Below are 22832 nucleotides of genomic sequence, written 5' to 3' on the forward strand. Positions count from 1 at the left end.
GGAAGTGTTTTTAATAGGAAAGTGAACACAAGAACAAGGAGACACAATCTGAAGTTAGTTGGGGGAAAGATCAAAAGCAACATGAGAAAATATTATTTTACTGAAAGAGTAGTAGATCCTTGGAACAAACTTCCAGCAGATCGTGGTAGATAAATCCACAGTAACTGAATTTAAACATGCCTGGGATAAACATATGTCCATCCTAAGATAAAATACAGAAAATAGTATAAGGGCAGACTAGACTAGGACCATGAGGTCTTTTTCTGCCGTCAGACTTCTACGTTTCTATGTTTCTACCCTTGGTTGACCAAAAAGAGAAGTTCATATGAAAAGAAAAAAAACCTGTCACTTTTTCTTTCCAATTATTGAATGCATATGTTTATGTGTATGTTTCTTAAAACATACCGTACTTAAAAGTAAAATAAAACAATAAAATCACTACATGTAAGTCATCAAAGTTACAATAGCTCCGGAAAAGTTTTTTTAATAGCCTCTTAAAGCACTTCCAGCTATTGTAAAATGCTGTGCCAGTATCCATGATCCCATGATTTTTTTGGCAAACTATTTGCACTTATGACCAGTTGCCAAGCCCCTCTATGATTGGGTGATCACTATTGCAATCTTTTCATAGAATCATAGGGCTGGAAGGGATCTTGGATGTCTTCTAGTCCAACCTCTGCCCAAAGCAGAAGGTTTTTATGCCATTTCTAATAAATGGATGTCATATCTTTTGTTGAAAACCTTGAAAAGCATCATCTCCTGGAGGCAAAGCTTTCCATTGATTAATCATTCTTACTATTAGGAAATTATTTCTTATTTCCCAGCTGAATCTCCCTCTGACAAGTTTCTACTCATTGCTTCTTGTCCTGCCCTCAGGTGCTATGGAAAGTAAACCAACACCCTCTTCCTAGGATAACCCTTCAAGTATTGAAAGACTGATATCATTCTTCTCTGAGCCTACTCTTCACTAGGCTAAGCATATCTACTGTAGTTTCCTATAGCAGTTCATTTGGCTTCCAGATCCTTTATCATTTTTGTTGTTCTACTCTGCACTCTTTCTAGATTGTGAGCATCGTTTTAAAATTGTCGTAACCAAAACTAGATGCGGTATTCCAAGTGTGGTCTCACCAATGCAGTATTATTACTTATTCATGTCCTTGATGCTATTTCTCTGTTGGTGCAGCCTAGAGGGGCCCCGGGGAAGAGCCTTCTCTGTGGCGGCCCCGGCCCTCTGGAATCCAACTCCCCCCCGGAGATTAGAATTGCCCCCACCCTCCTTGCCTTTCGCTACAGCTCCTTAAAACCCACCTCTGCCGTCAGGCATGGGGGAACTGATTCCCCCTGGGCCATTTATTTATTTATTTATCTATCTATCTATCTATCTATCTATCTATCTATCTATCTATCTATCTATCTATCTATCTATCTATCTATCTATCAGATTTGTATGCCGCCCCGCTCCGTAGACTCGGGGCGGCTCACAACAATAAGACAATATAAACAAATCTAATATTTAAGTTAATTTAAAAACCCCAATTTAAGAAACCAATCATACATACAGACATACCATGCATAAATTTTATAAGCCTAGGGGGAAGGGAAAGTCTCAATTCCCCCCATGCCTGACGACACAGGTGGGTTTTAAGGAGCTTACGAAAGGGCAAGGAGGGTGGGGGCAACTCTGATATCTGGGGGGAATTGGTTCCAAATTGTCGGGGCCGCCACAGAGAAGGCTCTTCCCCTGGGTCCCGCCAAACGACATTGTTTAGTTGACGGGACCCGGAGAAGGCCAACTCTGTGGGACCTAACATGCATGGTATGTTTGGGATGTATGATTGTTTTTATATTAAGGGTTTTTAAACTGTTTTTTTATAATTGGATTTGTACTGTGTTTTATTGTTGTGAGCCGCTCCGAGTCTTTGGAAAGGAGCGGCATACAAATCTAATAAATAATAAATAATAAATAATAAATAATAAATATAAACTAAATAATAAATAATAAATAATAAATAATAAATAATAAATAATAAATAAATAATAAATATAAATAATAAATAATAAATAATAAATAATAAATAATAAATAATAAATAATAAATAATAAATAATAAATAATAAATAATAAATAATAAATAATAAATAATAAATAATAAATAATAAATAATAAATAATAAATAATAAATAATAAATAATAAATAATAAATAATAAATAATAAATAATAAATAAATAATAAATAATAAAAAATAAATAATAAATAATAAATAATAAATAATAAATAATAAATAATAAATAATAAATAATAAATAATAAATAATAAATAATAAATAATAAATAATAAATAATAAATAATAAATATAAATAAATAATAAATAATAAATAATAAATAATAAATAATAAATAATAAATAATAAATAATAAATAATAAATAATAAATAATAAATAATAAATAATAAATAATAAATAATAAATAATAAATAATAAATAATAAATAATAAATAATAAATAATAAATAATAAATAATAAATAATAAATAATAAATAATAAATAATAAATAATAAATAATAAATAATAAATAATAAATAATAAATAATAAATAATAAATAATAAATAAATAATAACTCATCTTCTTTTCCAGAATCCTGAATTTCCGTCGTGTCCCACCAGTTGCAGGCAGACTGGTTAATATGACCAGGGAAATAAGGGACGTTACTCGTGACAAAAAAACTATGGAGGACGTTTTTCATCTCACCAGGTATGGGGAAACATAGAAACATAGAAGACTGACGGCAGAAAAAGAGCTCCTGGTCCATCTAGTCTGCCCTTATACTATTTCCTGTATTTTATCTTACAATGGATATGTGTTTATCCCAGGCATGTTTAAATTCAGTTCCTGTGGATTTACCAACCACGTCTGCTGGAAGTTTGTTCCAAGGATCTACTACTCTTCAGTGAAATAATATTTTCTCACGTTGCTTTTGATCTTTCCCCCAACTAACTTCAGATTGTGTCCCCTTGTTCTTGTGTTCATTTCCCTCCTGGAAGACTTCGTTAACCTCGTGGGCCTCAAAAGAGGTTCCAGGTGACAGTTCCATAAAATGAGGACCATGAATTATGACACCAGTAATAGGTTCCTTACAGGTACGGTCAGGTACGCAGAACCGATAGAAAAAATTTGGTCAGGTACGCAGAACTGGTAGAGAAATTTTGAATTTTTTTTTCTTTTTTCCCCTTCTGGGCTCTGGGTATGTTTTTCCCACTGCAGTAAATGAGGTTGAATGTGTATAATTTTAGAAGAGCTGTGCGTGAGTGTGTACGTACACATAATTAATAATAATAATTAATAATTTATTTGATTTGTATGCCGCCCCTCTCCGGGGTGGCTCACGACAACAATAAAAACAATATACCATGATAGAAATCTAATATTAAAGAAAAAATATATATAAAACCCCAGCAATTAAAACCATACAACACATACAGTTTATATAGTAGATAATGCATATTTTTGTGTGCCTGTGTGTAATTTGTAGGTGTCATATGGAGGGAAGAGAGGGAGATGATGGGAAGAAAGGGGGAGGGAGGATGGATGGAAAGAAAGGGAAGGAGGGAAGAGAGAAAAATGATTGGAAAGGAAAGGAGGAAGGGAGGGATGGAAGAAGGATGGTAGGAGGGAGGGGAGGAAGAAAGAAAGGATGGCTGGATGAAGAAAGGGAGGATGGAAAGAAGGAAAGGGAAGGAGGGAAGAGAGAAGATTGGAAAGAAAAGGAGGAAGCAGGGAGGAAGGGAGGGATGGAGGAAGGAAGGATGAAAAGAAGGAGGGGTGGAAGGAAGGAAGGAAGGAAGGGAGAGAGGGAGGGAGGATGAAAAGAAGGAAAAAGGAGAGGGAAAAGAGGAAGATGATGGGGAAGAAAAGGACGAGGCCAGGGAGGAAGAGAGGGATGGAGGAAGGAAGGATGAAAAGAAGGAGGGACGGAAGGAAGGAAAGAGGGGAGGGAATAAAGGTAGATGATGGGAGAAGAAAAGGACAAGGCAGGGAGGAAGAGATGGATGGAGGAAGGAAGGATGAAAAGAAGGAAGGAGGGAAGGAAAAAAGGAAGGAAGGAAGGAAGGAAGGAATGGAGAGCGGGATGGAGGGAAGGAAGGAAGGAAAGGAGAGAGGGAGGGAAGGAGTAGATGAAGATGATGGAGAAGAAAAAGGAGGCAGGGAGAAAAAGATGAAGGAAGGAAGGAAGGAAGGAAGGAAGGCAAACATTACATACAAACTACAGCGAATGGAAATAGCTCCGTCATTTCTTCAAACGCATTTCTACTTTCCGCTAGATCTCCGCTCTTCTTAGAGAATGGCGTGAAGGAATGATTTGCTAGCACTCAGGTGGGAGAGAAACTTTAATAGCCCCGGCTGTAATTTTTGAAATAATCATTTGCCAAAATCAATGCGAGTCCTGGGGACTTTTGTTCCCCTTGACCAATCACAGAGGTTTATGGATTTCCATCCCCCTAATTCCCGCCCCCTTCTGGGAAATTGTCAATAGCAGCTTTGCTTCACTTACTTGAAAGGAGAAAGAGAGATTAGAATCTTTTCAGGGTTTTTTTTTCCAGATTATTTACATCCCCCAGGTTCTTCTGACGTCGGGAAAGAAAGAATAGTGAGAAAACTGTTTACATTTATCGCAAAGAGAGAGAAGGGATTGTTTCCAATGCGATGGAAACTCGCGTCAGACAAACAGCTCTCAACTTACGACCAACGCAATCGGGACCGAGGTTTAATCTTGCTAAGCGATTGTGAAGAGAGGGGTGTTCAATTTTATGGGGGTTTTGGGGGGGCATAGACATGATGCTGTGGCACAGATGATCCACGGGAACTTGTGCCGGAACTACCATTTACCAGTGGCAAAGAACTGGTGGGATCATAAGCCCGAAAAAGTGGTCGAAATGAGCAAGCAAAACTACTGTGGGACTTCCGACTTCAGACTGACCGAATTCTGAAGCATAACACACCAGACATTGTGATCGTGGAGAAAAAGAAAGTAGGGATCATCGACATCGCAATCCCAGGAGACAGCAGAATTGAGGAGAAGCAGCTGGAGAAATTAGTGAAATACGAAGATCTAAAAATTGAGCTGCAACAACTCTGGCATAAGCCCGTGAAAGTGGTCCCAGTGGTACTTGGCACGCTGGGCGCAGGGCCAAAGGATCTCAGCGGACATTTGAAAACCATCGGAATTGACAAAATCTCCATCTGTCAATTGCAAAAGGCCCGCTTGACTGGGATCGGCAAACATAATTTGCCGCTACATCACGCAGTCCTAGGTGCTTGGGAAGCGCCCGACTGGGGATGAAATACGAAATCCAGCATAGTGATCTCGTTTGCTGTGTTGTACTGACATAATAATAATAATAATAATAATAATAATAATAATAATAATAATAATAATAATAATAATAACAACAACAACAACAACAACTATTATTATTATTATTATTATTATTATTATTATTATTATTATTATTATTATTATTATTTATTAGATTTGTATGCCGCCCCTCCTCCGAGGACTCGGAGCGACTCACAACAGAATACAATATCACAAATCCAATATGTTAAAAAAGCCACATAAAAACCCCATTATTAAAACCATACAACTCAGTCATACATACACAAATGTACCATAGCTTGGGGGTAACTCAGTTAACCCATGCCTGGCGACATAGGTGGGTTTTGAGTAGCTTACGAAAGGCAAGGAGGGTGGGGGCCGTTCTAATCTCCGGAGGGAGTTGGTTCCAGAGGGCTGGGGCTGCCACAGAGAAGGCTCTTCCCCTGGGTCCCGCCAGACGACATTGTTTAGTCGACAGGGACCCGGAGAAGGCCGACTCTGTGGGACCTTATCGGTCGCTGGGATTCGTGCAGCAGAAGGCAGTCTCGGAGATATTCTGGTCCGATGCCATGAAGGGCTTTAAAGGTCATAACCAACACTTTGAATTGTGACCGGAAATTGATCGGCAACCAATGCAGACTGCGGAGTGTTGGAGTAACATGGGCATACCTGGGGAAGCCCATGACTGCTCCTCGACAGCTGCATTCTGCACGATCTGAAGTTTCCAAACAATTTGCACTGAAAGATGTTGAAACAAAATGCACCAGCGTGGTAGTAAAAGGTCGATTCTGTGGACCTCATCGGTCGCTGGGATTCGTGCGGCAGAAGACGGTCCCGAAGGAGCACGCAATGCAATCAAAGCTGCCACATGGAGTGCGCCGGTGGCGGCAGTAGTAGCAATCCACCCGTGGAATGGAGCCATCTTTAGCAATGAAGAAAAGCCAACAACGCAGGAGCTTAAATAATGGCAGTTGGTTCGCAACTCGCCCTCATTCACAGATTCCTCGCTGCTGGCAGGGTTTTCACGCCGTGCGGTGCCACCTTGAAAGCGGAGTCAGCTCACACTCGTTTCTCTGAGTCAGCAACTGTTGAAGAAGCTGATTTTGAGAAACAGGAGGGGAAAAAATCCAACAATCGACTTAGGCCTGTCAGCCAGTTTTCAAGCAAGTCGCAAAATCACCCTTTCCAGCCCTGGAAAAAAATATGACCTTAACAATATGACCATTGGAAGATCGTGTGGGGTTTTTTAAATAAATAATCAGATGAGAAACCCTTATTTAAATAGACCCCCAAAAAAGAAACAGCTCCCACTAATTTAATAGTCATAATGGAATCGTCAGAGATGAATAGGCTAACGATGCAAATAAAAGCGAAGGAAGAAACAGATTTTTACAAAATCTGGGAGAAACTACGCAATTGGTTGGACAAGAAAAATAAAACAAAACAAGATAAGTAGTATAGAGGTAATCTAAATGAGAATTTGCAGACAATGGTAATATATAATTGATAATTAACATTGTTTTGGGGATATATTGCTGCCACAATTATTATTACTAGGATGAATAAGACTTGTTAAATTTTTGGAATTGCAAAAAGAAAATGATACGTATATCTCTATACGTTAGACAATGAGTATTGGTGTATGAAAGGAAGATATGATAGAACTGTGATGTTTTTTTACTTTCTGGTTTAAGTATGCAGAGTTGTAAGATGCTGTAGTTATATATATGTACATACATACATACATATATAAATATAAATGTATATGTATATGTGTGTGTGTGTGTGTATGTGTATAGATAGATAGATTGTTCTGAGTTCGGGTTTTATCCCGTGTAGTATTTTGAGTGTCTATGCGACGTTTCGGTGAAATCACATTCACCATCATCAAGCTGAAGTTGTTAGCTTTGTGCTGCCGTAGTTCTAAGCTTTCTAGACCCAGGATTGTTAGTCTATTTTCGTAGGATATTCTGTTTCGAGTGGAGGAGTGAAGGGCTCTTCTGGTGAAGTATCTTTGGACATTTTCAAGGGTGTTGATGTCTGAGATGTTATATGGGTTCCAGACAGATGAGCAGTAGTCTAGGATGGGTCTGGCAAAAAGTTTTGTAGGCTCTTGTGAGTAGTGTGAGATTGCCTGAGCAGAAGCTGCGTAGGATCAGGTTAACAACTCTAGAAGCTTTTTTGGCGATATTGTTGCAGTTAGCTCTGATGATGTTCCCTCGTTGGGTCATGAAGCATCCACAAAACCCAACCAAGCTCAGAGACCACCAAAGATCCCCATCGTTCAACCTTGAGCCACAAATATTCTCTTCCACCCATCTCAGTTGTCACCATGTTTCTCCTTCTTTCCACAGCCAACAACATCTGCTTCTACGGAGAATGCTCCTACTATTGTTCGACCGAGCATGCGCTTTGCGGCAAACCGGACCAGATTGAAGGCTCCATGGCGGCCTTCTTGCCCGACTTGTCTTTAGCCAAACGGAAAACCTGGAGGAACCCCTGGCGACGTTCCTACCATAAACGCAAGAAAGCTGAGTAAGTGTTACGGGGAAGAGCCAGCCCGCTGCTTTGGCTGCAAACCCCACGCGCCAAGCTGTCAGTTCTCCGTCGTTGCCTGCCCAGGTTTTAATTCCACCGCCGCTGAGCAGAACGAAGGCATCAGTTTGCCAAATGCAGAAGAGACACTGTGGGAAGAACACACACACACACACACACACACACCACACACACACACAAAAGCAGAGGCTGGTCTGAGATATGTCGGCTTTATCTGCACAGCCCAGGCGTTCATTAAAACCCAGATGGTGTGCCTGCCGGGTTGGTTCTAAAATCTGAAACCAAACAATCTCCAGGCAGCTTGGATAAAACTTACCACTTGTTAAACTAGAATACAACTTTATTTTGCACTTATATTGCAGGTTTGGGAGAAATAATCTTTTCCCTGCTTTTTCCCCCTGGCATTAATTTATTCATTGAGAAAGGAGGGGAGGGGAGGAGAAGACAGGACAGGACAAGACAATGAGGCTAGGGTAGGGTAGGGTAGTAGTATAGTAGTTGTTCTGTCTGGCTCTCTGGTAGAATCCTCCCAAAAATTCACAGGTACAAATTGCAGACACACACACGTTTGAAAATTCAAAACAATGTTCTTTATAATGAAAATTCACTTAAACCAAGCCCTCTTTTGGTAGAGCAAAGAGCACTCGTCTCCAAACAAACTGGTAATTTGTACAAGTCCCTTATCAGTTCTGAGATACTTAGCTTGCAGCTGTGAGGCAATTCACAGTCCTTCTTCTTTCACAAAGTGAAACACACTTTGCTCTGGTTTAGTTTCAAAGCGGGGAAAAATCAGCACACAAAAGGTCAAAGTCAGCAAAGCAGTCACGAAACACAACGATCAGATAATCCTCCACAATGGCCAAACCCACAGGCTGCTCTTTATAGCAGCCTCAATAATGACCACAGCCCACCCAACCACAGGTGGCCTCATTTTCTTTGATAATAATCTCTCAGTTGTTGTTGCCTATGCATTGTTCTCCGCATGCGTGGCTGTATCATTAACTCTTGTTCTGAACGCAAGGAGGAGCTAGATAATTGATCTCCTTCTGAGCTGTCTGCCACACTCTCCTCCTCCCTGTCACTCATGTCTTCTTGGTCAGAGGAGCCTTCATCAGCAGATTCCACCAGGGGCAAAACAAGCCTGCAGCATGTGGATGTCTCCCCCACATCCACAGTCCTTGGGGCAGGAGCTGGGCCAGAGCTAACCACAACAAGTAGTAGTAGTAGAAGGAGGAGGAGGAGGAGGAGAGGGAATTGGAGAGAACTGTTGGTGGCTAAACTTCCCAATCTGTATTTTTTTTTTCTAATCCAGGTGGGAAGTTGATCCAGAATATTGCGAAGAGGTTAAGCAAACTCCACCTTACGACCGGGGAACCAGGATCTTAGATATAATGGACATGACCATATTTGATTTTCTGATGGGTATGTTTGTCGCCTTCTGAAATGGGGTAGTGCTCTTAGAATTTGGGCAATTCTAAGAGCAATATTCTAAATTCTATTCTACTCTACTCTACTCTACTCTACTATTATTCTATTCTATTCTGTTCTATTCGGCATTCTCTTCTCTTCTGAATTCAATTCAATTCTGTTCTGTTCTGCATTCTTTTCTCTTCTGAATTCAATTCTATTCCATTCTACTCTACTCTATTATTATTATTATTATTCTATTCTACTCTGTTCTAGTCTATTCTGCATTCCCTTCTCTTCTGAATTCAATTCAATCCTATCCTACCCTATTCTATTCTATTGTTAGAATGTGTATAATTTTGCTGCTAGTTGTTGTTTTGGCTTATTTTGCAGTAGCACAAAAAAAATTAATGACTTTCTAAGGCGATGCAAATAGAAGAATGTCCAAGTGGAAGGGACCTTGGAGGTCTTCTAGTCCAACCCCTGCTCTAAGAAGGAGACCTTATGCCATTTGAGGCCAACAGTTGTCCAATCTCTTCTGTTGGAGGATCCACAACTTCTGAAGGCTTCCCTTGACCAATTCTTTTGTCAGGAAACTTCCTCTTAGTTCTAGGTTGGTTTTGATCATGCGATGTAGGATCGCAAGGCAGCCCTGTTTCACCCTGAAAGGCATCGGAGAGCCAGAATGGTGCTTGATATCCTGCTCCAGCAAGGGGGTAGACTAGAAGACCTCCAGGGTCCCTTTCAAACCTATTATTCTATGTTCTGTGTTTGTATATTATAACACTGGGGAACATCAATTTCGTTGTCTTAAATCTGTGACTTGTTTTCAAATAACTTTTGACCTCTGGATCCAAAAATAACCACATTTTGTGTTTATCACGTCAACTTTTTAAACTACCCTCAAAAGTCATACAAATTGTGCGTATAAAGGAAAGTCAAGTCAAAACTTGCTAAATATACTGTTTACAAAGAATAATTTTATTCATTCAAAGGCTATAATAGTTACTGCAAGTTAAATTGTGTTCATACAAATAGTTGGGGGTTTTTAATCGAATGGTAATTATACATATTAAAGTAAAAAAAAATGCTTTTTTAAAAAAATATACTTTATTAATTTTTTCCATAAAAAGACATACAAACTCACAAAGATTTAAAACACATAGTACAATTACAATTACCCCTCTTTCCTTGAAGTCAATTTTAATACAGAAAAAAGGATATATTCTTAAGTCTTTAAATCAACATAATATTTTAAGTGAAAAGAAGAATTTTGTCTACATATTCTAATAAACATAGGGTTGAGTTAATAATAAAAGAAAAAAGAAAAACCAACAGAAACCATGTTACAAATTGTCCCCTGGTGATTTGCTTAAGATCTCCAACATGACATTATTCTTTTTCTTTTTTCCCCTCCTCTTTACAGGTAACATGGATCGACACCACTATGAGACCTTTGAGAAGTTTGGAAATAATACTTTTATTATCCACCTAGACAATGGAAGAGGGTAATTATGGGAGAGGAGGGATGGAATTGGTTGCTCCTACTTAAATCTTTCTTCTTTTATTCTGGCGTAGTCCTTCACCACTTTTCTTTTGACTAAAAAAAGATGTAAATATGCCCATTAGGTCACTTAACCAAAGCACTAGTTTTTCTAGCTCAGAATTCCACAATCTATATAGGTCGTCCTCACTTAGGGACCACAGTTGGGACCATCAACTTAGTCGTTGATTTGGACCAAGGGATAGATGGAGAACTCATCATATTTGCAGATGACACCAAACTGACAAGGAATAGCCAATACTCCAAAAGACAGGCACAAGATACAGAAATGAAATTCAGTGGTGAAAAAATATAAGGTTCTACATTTAGAATGGAATAGAATAGAATTTTATTGGCCAAGTGTGATTGGACACACAAGGAATTTGCCTTGGTGCAGATGCTCTCAGTGTACATAAAATAAAATATACATAGAATAGAATAGAATAGAATAGAATAGAATAGAATTTTATTGGCCAAGTGTGATTGGACACACAAGGAATTTGTCTTGGTGCAGATGCTCTCAGTGTACATAAAAGAAAATATACATAGAATAGAATAGAATAGAATAGAACAGAATAGAACAGAATAGAATAGAATAGAATAGAATTTTATTGGCCAAATGTGATTGGACACACAAGGGATTTGTCTTGGTGCAGATGCTCTCAGTGTACATAAAAGAAAATATACATTCGTCAAGAATCATGTGGTACAACACTTAATGATTGTCATAGGGGTCAAATAAGCAACGGAGAAGCAATATTAATAAAAATATTAGGATATAAGCAAAAAGTTACAGTCATACAGTCAACATGGGAGGAAATGGGTGATAGGAATGATGAGAAAAACTAGTAGAATAGAAGTGCAGATTTAGTAGAAAGTCTGACAGTGTTGAGGGAATTATTTAGGCAACAAAAACCGTAAAGTATATGTGGTACCTTGCTAAGCGATAGTAACTGTGAGATTACTAAATAGAGATTTTGGAGTCCTAGTGGACAACCATTGAAATAGGAGCCAGCCATGTGCAGCAGCTGCCAAAAAAGCCAACACAGTTCTAGGCTGCATTAACAGAGGGATAGAATCAAGATCATGTGCAGGGTTAATACCACTTTGTAAGCCCTTGGTAAGGCCACACTTGGAATGCTGCGTTCAGTTTTGGTCACCAGGATGCAAAAAGGATGTTGAAACTCTAGAAAAAGTGCAGAGAAGAGCAAAAAAAGATGATTAAGGGACTGGAGGCTAAAACATATGAAGAACAGTTGCGGAACTGGGTATGGCTAGTTTGATGAAAAGAAGGATCAGGAGGGACATGATAGCAGCCTTCCAATATCTCAGGGGTTGCCACAAAGAAGAAGGAATCAACCTATTCTCCAAAGCATCTGAGGATGGAACAAGAAGCAATGGGTGGAAATTAAACTAGGCGAAAAGTAACTTAGAACTAAGGAGAAATTTCCTGACAGCGAGAACAATTAATCGGCGGAACAGCTTGCCTCCAGAAGTTGTGAATGGTCCAACACTGGAAGTTTTTAAGAAGAGGTTGGATAACCATCTGTCTGAAATGGTGTAGGGTTTCATGCCTAAGCAGGGGGTTGGACTAGAACAGTGACTTTCAACCTTTTTTGAGCCGCGGCACATTTTTTACATTTACGAAACCCTGGGGCACATTGAGCGGGGGGGGGGCTAAAAAAAGTTTGGACAAAAAAATTCTCTCTCTCTCCCTTCCTTCCTCTTTCTTTCTGTCTCTCCATTCCTCTTTCTTTCTCTTTGTCCCTCTCTTTTTTGCTCTCTTTCCCTCCTTACCTCCCTCTATGTCTTGCTCTCTCTCTCCTTCCCTCCCTCTCTTTCTTTCTCTCTCTTGCTCTCTCTCTTGCTTTCTTTCTCTTGTTCTCTTTCTCTCTCTCTTGCTTTCTTTCTCTCTCTTGCTTTCTTTCTTTCTCTTTTTTTCTCTCTCTCTTGCTTTCTTTCTCTCTCTGAGCTTCGCGGCACACCTGACCATGTCTCGCAGCACACTAGTGTGCCACGGCACACTGGTTGAAAAACACTGGACTAGAAGACCTCCAAGGTCCCTTCCAACTCTGTTATTCTATTCTATGACTGTACTTACAATCCCAGTCCGACTTTCCGTTGCTTTGCAGACCTGTAAAGGTTGACGAGAAGCAATGATATTTTCTTTGAAGACTTGTGGTGAGGCCAGAGGCCTGCCCACGTTTCCTGCAAAACACCTCTTTGGCTTCAGTCTTAAAGTCCAGCCCATGACTAAAACCATTGCCTTAAAGAGTCCATTCAGTTCCTGCCCTGACTTTTGGCCAAGAATTTGAGACAGAAAGTATTTCTCTTCCTGAATGGTTCTTGTGTTCTTATTTCTTGCAGGTTTGGGAAATATTCTCACGACGAACTGTCTATCTTGGTGCCTTTAAATCAGTGTTGCCGGTAAGTTTGGCATTTATTTATTTTCACTTCTTCTCTTCACGGGGATCATTGGGGGAGGATTTCGGAGTGTAAACATTGGGGGAGGATTTTGGACACTGATCGAGAGATTTGAATAGAGGTTTGAATAGAGATCGAGAGCTAATAGAGATTCAGATAAATAGATGGCAGATAGATAGATAGATAGATAGATAGATAGATAGATAGATAGATAGATAGATAGATAGATAGATAGATAGATATAGATAGGGTGGATAGATGGACAAATGGAAAGATAGATGGTTGGAGCAAGACATACTCACACAATGGATGGATGGATAGATAGATGATAGATAGATAGATAGATAGATAGATAGATAGATAGATAGATAGATAGATGTCAGAGAGAGATGAAAGATGAGGTAGGTAGGTAGTGAGAGAGAGAGATGATGGATGGTAGCTGTAGATGATAGAGATGACATGACAGATGATTAGATAGATAAATGATTGATAGACAGACAGACAGACAGACAGACAGACAGATAGATAGATAGATAGATGATGGATGTTAGCTGTAGATGATAGAGATGACATGATAGATAGATGATAGAGAAATGATAGATAGATGGATGGATGGATGATGCATGGTTAGATGATTAAATGATTGATTGATGGATGGATGGATGGATGGATGGATGGATGGATGGATGGATGGATGGATGGATGGACGGACAGACGGATGGACAGACAGGCAGACAGATAATGATGGATGCATGGTTGCATGATGGAGAGCGAGAGAGAGAGAGAGAGATGATAGATTAAGATGGATTGATGATAGATAGAGAGAGAGAAAGAAAGAAAGACAGACAGACAGACAGATAGATAGATGTCAGTTCTGCCAAACATAGTTCTAAAAAAACAGAAAACCCATAGCCCAACCATGTTTCCCCTCTCACCTTCCAACTGCTTCTTCCTGCTAGAATACGGAAGTCCACCTACCTACGTCTGCAGCTCCTGGCCAAAGAGGAGTACAAGCTCAGCCACCTGATGGAGCAGTCTTTGCTGGAGGACAAAATCGCCCCCATCTTGTACAAGCTACACCTGGAAGCGATGGATCGGAGGCTCCGGATAGTCCTGCAGGCCGTCAGGGACTGTATAGAGAAAGGAAGTTACAACAAGGTGGTGGAGAATGACTTTGCCTCCCCTAGGAGCACCACCATCACGACCGAGAGGTAGTGACCACCCCGGGACAGAACTTCCTTCAACGCTGCTGAAGAAAGACCGGACACGTCGACCAAGCCACCATCCCGACAGTCTTCGCGGAAGACTGTGCGTAGGCCGCGTTTGAATTCAGTGAATTCATAAACCGCTCTTCTAATTGTTCTCCAAGTAGCTAAGGCGTCGTAGACTCTGCAACGGATTAAGACCGAGAATAACGGGTAGCTCGGCCATCAAACAATCCTCGGGGTAATCCACATGTTCTCAGTGGACGTGGTCACCCACCTACCGTGTCGTTGCTCTTGTTTTTATTTCCATCCAGCCTCACTTGCCTTAGGTTCTAAATTATTCTCCATCGTCAACGAGGGCTCTGGAGTCCACCTGTGGGCGGAGCTTCTGGCAAGCCCCACCTCCCCTGGTGATTTCATGCCCCGCCCTCTTTTCCCAATCCTCCAATGCAAGTGGCACACACACATACCGCTGGGAAGATCCGTTAGGAAATGCCAAAAAAAAAATCATCCGTATATTTTGGAATCGATTGCATCGGGCGGAAATGGAATCCGCTTGGCCCTCATTTGCGTGTTTTTCCAAACCAATCTTGTCGAATTAGGAAAAATAAAAATAACGGAAGATTATTGCGAAACGGGATCTTCTCACCAACCCACCGGCAGGAGCAAACCTTCTTATTCCGTCCCTGCTTTTTCCTTTGTACAGAAAGCCCGTCTTTATTTAATATTTTGTATTTATAGAGGAGACGGTCATGTTGCATTGTTCTTCTTCTTCTTCCCAATAAACGGGAAAGGCTACCTTTGGACGAGGAAGGGAATGGCCCACAAGGTGGTCTCCAAAAGGATTCCAGAGAAGAGACATCCCAGCTCGGGTTGCTGCTTTGAATCTATCCTAGATTTGAATCTAGGTTTGTGGGTGGTTTGGGTAGCGAAAGAGGGGAATGGATCAGGCCGGTGATGGCGAACCTATGGTACGGGTGCCATTGGTGGCCCATAGAGCCATATCTGCTGGTATGCGAGCCGTTGCCCTAGCTCAGCTCCATGTATGTGCCGGTCAGCTGATTTTGGGCTTGCACAGAGGCTCTGGGAGGGCGTTTTTGGCTTCCAGAGAGCCTCCAGAGGGATGGGGAAGGCATTTTTCCATCCCTCAGCTCCAGGGAAGCCTTTGGAGCCTGGGGAGGGCAAAACACGAGCCTACTGGGCCCACCAGAAGTCAGGAAACAGGCCATTTCTGGCCTCCAGAGGGCCTCCACGGGGCTGGAGAAGTGGAGGAAGCTGTTTTTGCCCAGCCCAGGCATTGAATTATGAGTATGGGCACTCACACATGCGCGATAGTGCGCACCCATGCTCTATTGGCACCTGGGGGGGGAAGGTTCGTCATCACTGAATTAGGCCTTTGGAAACCGTGAGCTTTTTGGGGAGGCAAAGGTTAAACTCTAAATAAAGGGGAGGCGAGGAAGGGTCAGGAATGGAGAAGGCCACGGGACGGACGTTTTCCTTCAACGTGGTCGTCAAATCTTTCTTCCTCACGTCGACTTTCAAGGCGTTCGCCTCCTTTTCTTTTGCTCCTTCGTGGCTGCCAAAGGTCTCGCGCTTGCTCGCCAGTAATTCCAAGGTGGAGCCTGCTACAGTTAAGTAAAGAACAAACACTCCCACCTACCCAGCTACCTGAGAAAGGACCAACCTCTCTGCAGGAGGGAAGCAGTTTCGTCGAAAAGAAGAGCGGGACGATCCGTGCATCGGCGAGGATACTTGAATGCGGTTTGACAGAGTGACGTTTAAAACAAAACGGGGGGGAAAAACAATCCAACAACCACAGATAAATTGTACTATTTATCCAATCCAAAAGTCGCAACTCTTTTCTTCTCTTTTCTGGACTGGGGAAGCTGAGCTGCTACTTTTTTTCTCAAGTCTGCTTTTGATAGTTTTCTTTGATGTAAATATATACATATCCAAGTTTAAAGGGGAAAAAAACACAGATTAAAGGGGGGGAAAGAGCAGCTGCTTTCCACGGCAGTAGAATTTTATGGCTTCCTTCTTTCTTTCTTTCTTTCTTTCTTTCTTTCTTCCTACCTTCCTCCTCCTCCTCCACCTCCTCCCTGTCTTCTTCCTTCCTTCCTCCTTCCTCCCTCCCTCCTTCCTCCTCCTATCCTCCCTTCCTCTATCCCCCCTCCCGCTCCCTTCCTTCTTCCTTCTCCTTCTTTCCTTCCATCCTGTCTCCTTCCCTCCCTCTCTTCTTCCATCCTCTCTCCTCCCTTCCTTCTTTCCTTCTTTCTCTCTCCATCCTTCTTTCTTTCCTTCCTCCTTCCTTCCTCCTTCCTTCCTCCTCCTCCTCCTCCTCCTCCCTGTCTTCTTCTTTCCCTCCCTCCTCCCTCCCTTCTTCCTTCCTTCCTCATTCCTTCCTCCCTCCTTCCTCCTCCTTTCCTTCCTTCCTCTCTCCCTCCTCCCTTCCCCCTCCCTCTCCCTTCCTTCTTCCTTCATCTCCTTCTTTCCTTCCATCCTGTCTCCTTCCCTCCCTCTCTTCTTCCATCCTCTCTCCTCCCTTCCTTCTTTCCTTCTTTCTCTCTCCCTCCTTCTTTCTTTCCTTCCTTCCTCCTCCTCCTCCCTGTCTTCTTCTTTCCCTCCCTCCTCCCTGTCTTCTTCCTTCCTTCCTCCCTCCCTCCTTCCTCCTCCTTTCCTTCCTTCCTCTCTCCCTCCTCCCTTCACCCTCCCCCTCCCTTCCTTCCTTCTTCCTTCATCTCCTTCTTTCCTTCCATCCTGTCTCCTTCCCTCCCTCTCTTCTTCCATCCTCTCTCCCCCCTTCCTTCTTTCCTTCTTTCTCTCTCCCTCCTTCCCTCTCTCTTTTCCTTCCATTCTCATTCCTCCCTTCCCCTCCCGCCTTCCTCTCTTTCTTTCTTTCTCTCTTTCTCTCTTTCTTCTTCCCTTCCTTCCTTCCTTCCTTTCTCCTCCTTTCCGTGGATTTGTTTGCAGTGTGGTCCCAGTGCAATAAAGATATGTCAAATACGTGGCCTCTTTGATTCCACTTGTCTCAACAGAAACCGGCTCAACGCCCAGAGTTGTTTCTTTCTCTCTCTCTCTCTCTTCCTTCTTTTTTCATTTTTTTGAAGCAGGAGTTTGAACTCACCCCACCCCCCTTGACCTGCCTGAGCTTGCCCCAGAATGGGGAGTCTTAAGTCACATTAATTCACCCAGATGCCTCTGGCTTGAACAGGCAGCTCCCCCCCCCCCAAATGGTGCCTCTCAGACTGCAGAAATCTTTCTTTTTCTTTGCCTGCCCAAGTCTGTCCTTGTTTTTTTCTGGCTTCACGTGAGAATTAGCAATAGCAAAGTGGTATAGACTTATATACCGCTTCACGGTGCTTTTAAACCCCACCTCTAAGCGGTTCCTCCAGAATCGGCCCCTTGCCCCCAACAATCTGGGTCCTCATTTGACCCACCTTGGAAGGATGGAAGGGAGGGAGGGAGGAATAACAATAGCATTTAGACTTCTATACCGCTTCACGGTGCTTTTACAGCCCTCTCTAAGCAGTTTACAGAATCAGCCCTTTGCCCCCAACAATCTGGATCCTCATTTGACCCACTTTGGAAGGATGGAAGGCTGAGTCAACCTTGAGCCGGGGGTTAGATTTGAACTGCTGAACTACAACCAGCAGTCAGCTGAAGTAGCCTGCAGGGCTGCACTCTAATCACTGCACCACCCCAGCTTTTCTTAAAATGGGGAAGGGAGGGAAGGAGGGAAGGAGGATGGAACAGAGGGAGGGAGGATGGAAAGGAGGAAAGGGAAGGAAGGGAGAGAGAGATAATGGGGGGAAAGGGGGAGGGAGGATGGAAAGAAAGAAAATGAAGGAGGGAAGAGAGGGAGATGACTGGAAAGAAAAGGAGGGAGGGAGGGGTGAAGGAAGGAAGAATGGAAGGAAGGAAGGGCAATAGCATTTAGACTAATATACCACTTCACACTGCTTTTACAGCCCTCTCTAAGTGGTTTACAGAATCAGCCCTTTGCCCCCAACAATCTGGATCCTCATTTGACCCACTTCGGAAGGATGGAAGGCTGAGTCAACCTTGAGCCGAGGGTTAGATTTGAACTGCTGAACTACAACCAGCAGTTGGCTGAAGTAGCCTGCAGGGCTGCACTCTAATCAGTGCACCACCCCAGCTCTTCTTAAAATGGGGAAGGGAGGAAGGAAGGAAGGAAGGAAGGAAGGAAGGAAGGAAGGAAGGAAGGAATTCAATTCAATTTATTAGATTTGAATGCCGCCCCTCTCCGAAGACTCCGAAGGAAGGAGGGAAGGAGAATGGAACAGAGGGAGGGAGGATGGAAAGAAAGAAAAGGAAGGAGGGAAGAGGGAGATGACTGGAAAGAAAAGGAGGGAGGGAGGATGGAAGGAAGGAAGGAAGGAATGATGGCAGGATGGAGCAAGGGAGGGAAGGAAGGGAGGGATGGAGGATGGAAAGAAGGAAAGGGAAGGAGCGAAGAGAGAAAGATGATGAGATTTGAACTGCTGAACTACAGCTAGCACCAAGGAGCTCTAACCGCACTCTAACCACTGTGCCACCCTGGTTCTTTAACACCCTCGTATTCTTTCCCAGCGCTGAAGCCTACAACTTACTGTACTTTTTGGAGTATAAGACACACCTTAGTTTTGGGGGAGGAAAATAGGGACAAAATAATCTGCCCACCAGGTATTCATCAGGCTAGTCCTTAGTCTAGTCAGCTTCAGCACATTCGTTTGCTGGTTTTGAGCCCAAGTCCTTGCTTTTTATTCCCTGGTTGGGGATGAAAAACAGTTTCTAAAATACTTCTCTCTCTCTCTTCAGAGAGAAACAATGAGAAAATCAGGCAAAGGGAGGTTTGCTAACCATGCACGGAAGATTGCTTAACTCTTTAGCACTTTGTTAGGGCTGAAAAAAAGGCTCAGCTGATTGTCGGAGGGAGCAGCAATGAAAGAAGCAGGCAAAGGGACAATCGCTTTGCTATCTCAGCTGATTGTCACTTCAGAAGAAAAGGATTTAGGGGTAGTGATTTCTCAAAATGGGTGGACAGTGCAGTCAGGCGGTAGGGAAAGCAAGTAGGATGCTTGGCTGCATAGCTAGAGGTATAACAAGCAGGAAGAGGGAGATTATGATCCCGCTATATAGAATGCTGCTGAGATCACATTTGGAATACTGTGTTCAGTTCTGGAGATCTCACCTACAAAAAGATATTGACAAAATTGAACGGGTCCAAAGACGGGCTACAAGAATGGTGGAAGGTCTTGAGCATAAAACATATCAGCAAAGACTTCATGGACTCAATCTGTATAGTCTGGAGGACAGAAGGAAAAGGGGGGACATGATCGAAACATTTAAATATATTAAAGGGTTAAATAAGGTCCAGGAGGGAAGTGTTTTTAATAGGAAAGTGAACACAAGAACAAGGGGACACAATCTGAAGTTAGTTGGGGGAAAGATCAAAAGCAATGTGAGAAAATATTATTTTACTGAAAGAGTAGTAGATCCTTGGAACAAACTTCCAGCAGACGTGGTTGGTAAATCCACAGGAACTGAATGTAAACATGCTTGGGATAAACATAGATCCATCCTAAGATAAAATACAGAAAATAGTATAAGGGCAGACTAGATGGACCATGAAGTCTTTTTCTGCCGTCAGACTTCTATGTTTCTTCTATGTTTCTATGTCAGAGGAAGCAGCAATGAAAGAAGCAGGCAAAGGGAAGATCGCTTTGCTAGCAGGAAGGAAGGAAGGAAGGAAGGAAGGAAGGAAGCAGAAAGAAACAAAGACATACAGACAGAAAGACAGAAAGAAATGAGCGAAGGAGGAAGAAGGAAAGGAAGGAAGGAGAGGGAGGGAAGGAGAGGAAGGAAGGAAGGAATGAAGGAAGGTCATCTATAGCCCTTAGACTTATATACCACCTTCACAGTGCTTTTCCAGCCCTCTCTAAGTGGGTTACAGAGAGTCAGCCTCTTGCCCCCAACAATCTGGGCCCCCACTTTACCCACCTTGGAAGGACAAAAGGCCGATGGTCATAAGTCAAGGCCTGCCTGTAATTAAAAATGTAAAAAGAGAAGCGAAGTCCAGGGGGTGGGTGGGTCCAGAAGCTCAACTGAACAGGCTGCCAGTTGCAGGAGCCCTTTTAATTACGAGTGGTGAGTGACGTTCTCTGTTTGATACGTGCAGGAGAGCAGCGAGGGGAACAGATGGGGTGGAAACCTGCTGAGCCGAACTGCATTTAGCATCCGAATCAATGCCCCTCTTTCACGTCCTGGGGATCCCCTCTCGGTCCTGCTCCCCCCTCCCCACATCCACCCAGCCTTTAAAGTTTGTAAATGGAGGTATTGAAGTCCCAAGGGGCGAAAACGCTTGAAATATGACCAGGGAGGGGTTTGAAAAGCCAGTAAGGTGGATTATTCCCACCACCTCTCATGCAGTTTTTGGTTTCATTTTATTTTATTTTATTTTATTGGATTTGTATGCCGCCCCTTCTCCGCAGACCTCGGGGTGGCTAACAACAGTAGTAAAACAGCATATGACAATCCAATATTAAAACAGTTAAAAACCCTTATTGTAAAACCAAACATACATACAGACATACCATGCATAGAATTGTAAAGGCCTAGGGGGAAAGAGGATCTCAATTCCCCCATGCCTGGTGGTAGAGGTGCGTTTTAAGCAGCTTATGAAAGGCAAGGAGGGTGGGGGCAATTCTAATCTCTGGGAGGAGTTGGTTCCAGAGGGCTGGGGCTGCCACAGATAAGGCTCTTCCCCTGGGTCCCGCCAAGCGACATTGTTTAGTTGACCGGACCCAGAGAAGACCCACTCTGTGGGACCTAACTGGTCGTTCGGATTTGTGCAGCAGAAGGCGGTCCCCTGAGATAGTCTGGTCCGGTGCCATGAAGGGCTTTTTTTGGGATGGATCTTCAGAGCCGCAATTTTGTTTTGTTTTATTTTGGGGAAGGGTGGGGCTTTTTCTCATTACATTTGGTCAAACATCTGGCAACTCCAAATCTCAACCAACCAATGCTCTGTCCTACATATTGGCAGAAAGAATCAGAACACCAAATACAAGCTGAATAGACAAGACCTTACAGACAACCCTCACTTGTTAAAAAGACCTTGTGTTCTGTCTGGGTTCCCCCAGACCTCAACACCAACTGGAAAAAAAACAGCCAGACACGCTGGTAAAAGCAAAAGTACTTTATAGCTTGAGAAATAAACACAGAGAAAAACCTGTTCTTCCCAACAGGCAGGCTAGGAGACTTTACAGCAGAGTCCTGATGTCCAGACAATACAGCAAACTTCTTGCTGGCACACCCACCCACTGTAGAGCATAAGACCCCCCACCTTTCCCCCCCAAGGTTTCAGTATTCAAAGTCACAAACCAGAATTCCAAGACGCCAAAGATCACAGCCAGGTCCCAAGACTCCCAAAGATAATACTCCACAAGCCAGGAAGGGTGGGTCTGCCTTTTAGCCTTTCCAGAGAGCACCACACCCAAACCCAGCTGTTGCCTCTTTAGTGCTGAAAGTACCTAGCCAATTGGTCCCTTCTTTGTGTTGCTCTTCTCTGTCGCAGATCGATTATTGCTTGTGCATTTTCCTCTAAGGAATCCAGGCGGCTTGCTGGGGAGAGCTCCCTCTCAGGGGCCTCTGGCTGTTCCCCCTCTTCCTCAGCCTGGGATTCCTCCTCCTCATCTGCCTGCACCTCCTGTTCCTCATCCTCCCCCTCTGAGCAGGAAACCGACAGAAGATCAGCCGTTCCCTGAGGGGCCTCGGACGGAATCACAACACCTTGGAAGACTCATATCCAATGACCTAAATGCCAAAGCCTACTGCAACAACATCACCAAAAAGGCTTCAAGAGTTGTTAACCTAACCCAAGTAGCTTCTGCTCTGGTAATCTCACACTACTAACCAGAGCATACAAAACTTTTGCCAGACCCATCCTTGAATGCAGCTCATCAGTCTGGAACCCACTCCACATTTCGGACAACAACACTCTCGAAAATGTCCAGAGATAGTTTATTAGAAGAGCTCTTCATTCCTCCACTCGCAACAGAACACCCTACGCAATTAGACTTTCAATCCTAGGTCTAGAAAGTTTAGAACTACGTTGCTTTCAACATGACCTAAGCATTGCCCATAAAATCATCTGCTATAACGTCCTCCCTTTCAACAACTATTTCAGGTTCAACCACAACAACACACGATCACACAACATATACAAACTCAAAGTAAACCACTCCAAACTCGACTACAGGAAATACGACTTTAGTAACCGAGTAGTTGATGCATGGAACTCACTACCAGACTCTGTAGTATCAT

General features: G+C 42.7%; 1 pseudogene; it reads left to right on the plus strand.

Moving 5' to 3' along the window:
- The window catches only part of LOC139171806 (extracellular serine/threonine protein kinase FAM20C-like), a 27388-nt pseudogene extending 9875 nt beyond the window's left edge, over positions 1–17513 (plus strand).
- The last annotated feature ends 5319 nt before the right edge of the window (positions 17514–22832 follow it).

Source organism: Erythrolamprus reginae, chromosome 9, assembly GCF_031021105.1.
Source record: "Erythrolamprus reginae isolate rEryReg1 chromosome 9, rEryReg1.hap1, whole genome shotgun sequence".
Taxonomy (NCBI): Eukaryota; Metazoa; Chordata; class Lepidosauria; order Squamata; family Dipsadidae; genus Erythrolamprus; species Erythrolamprus reginae.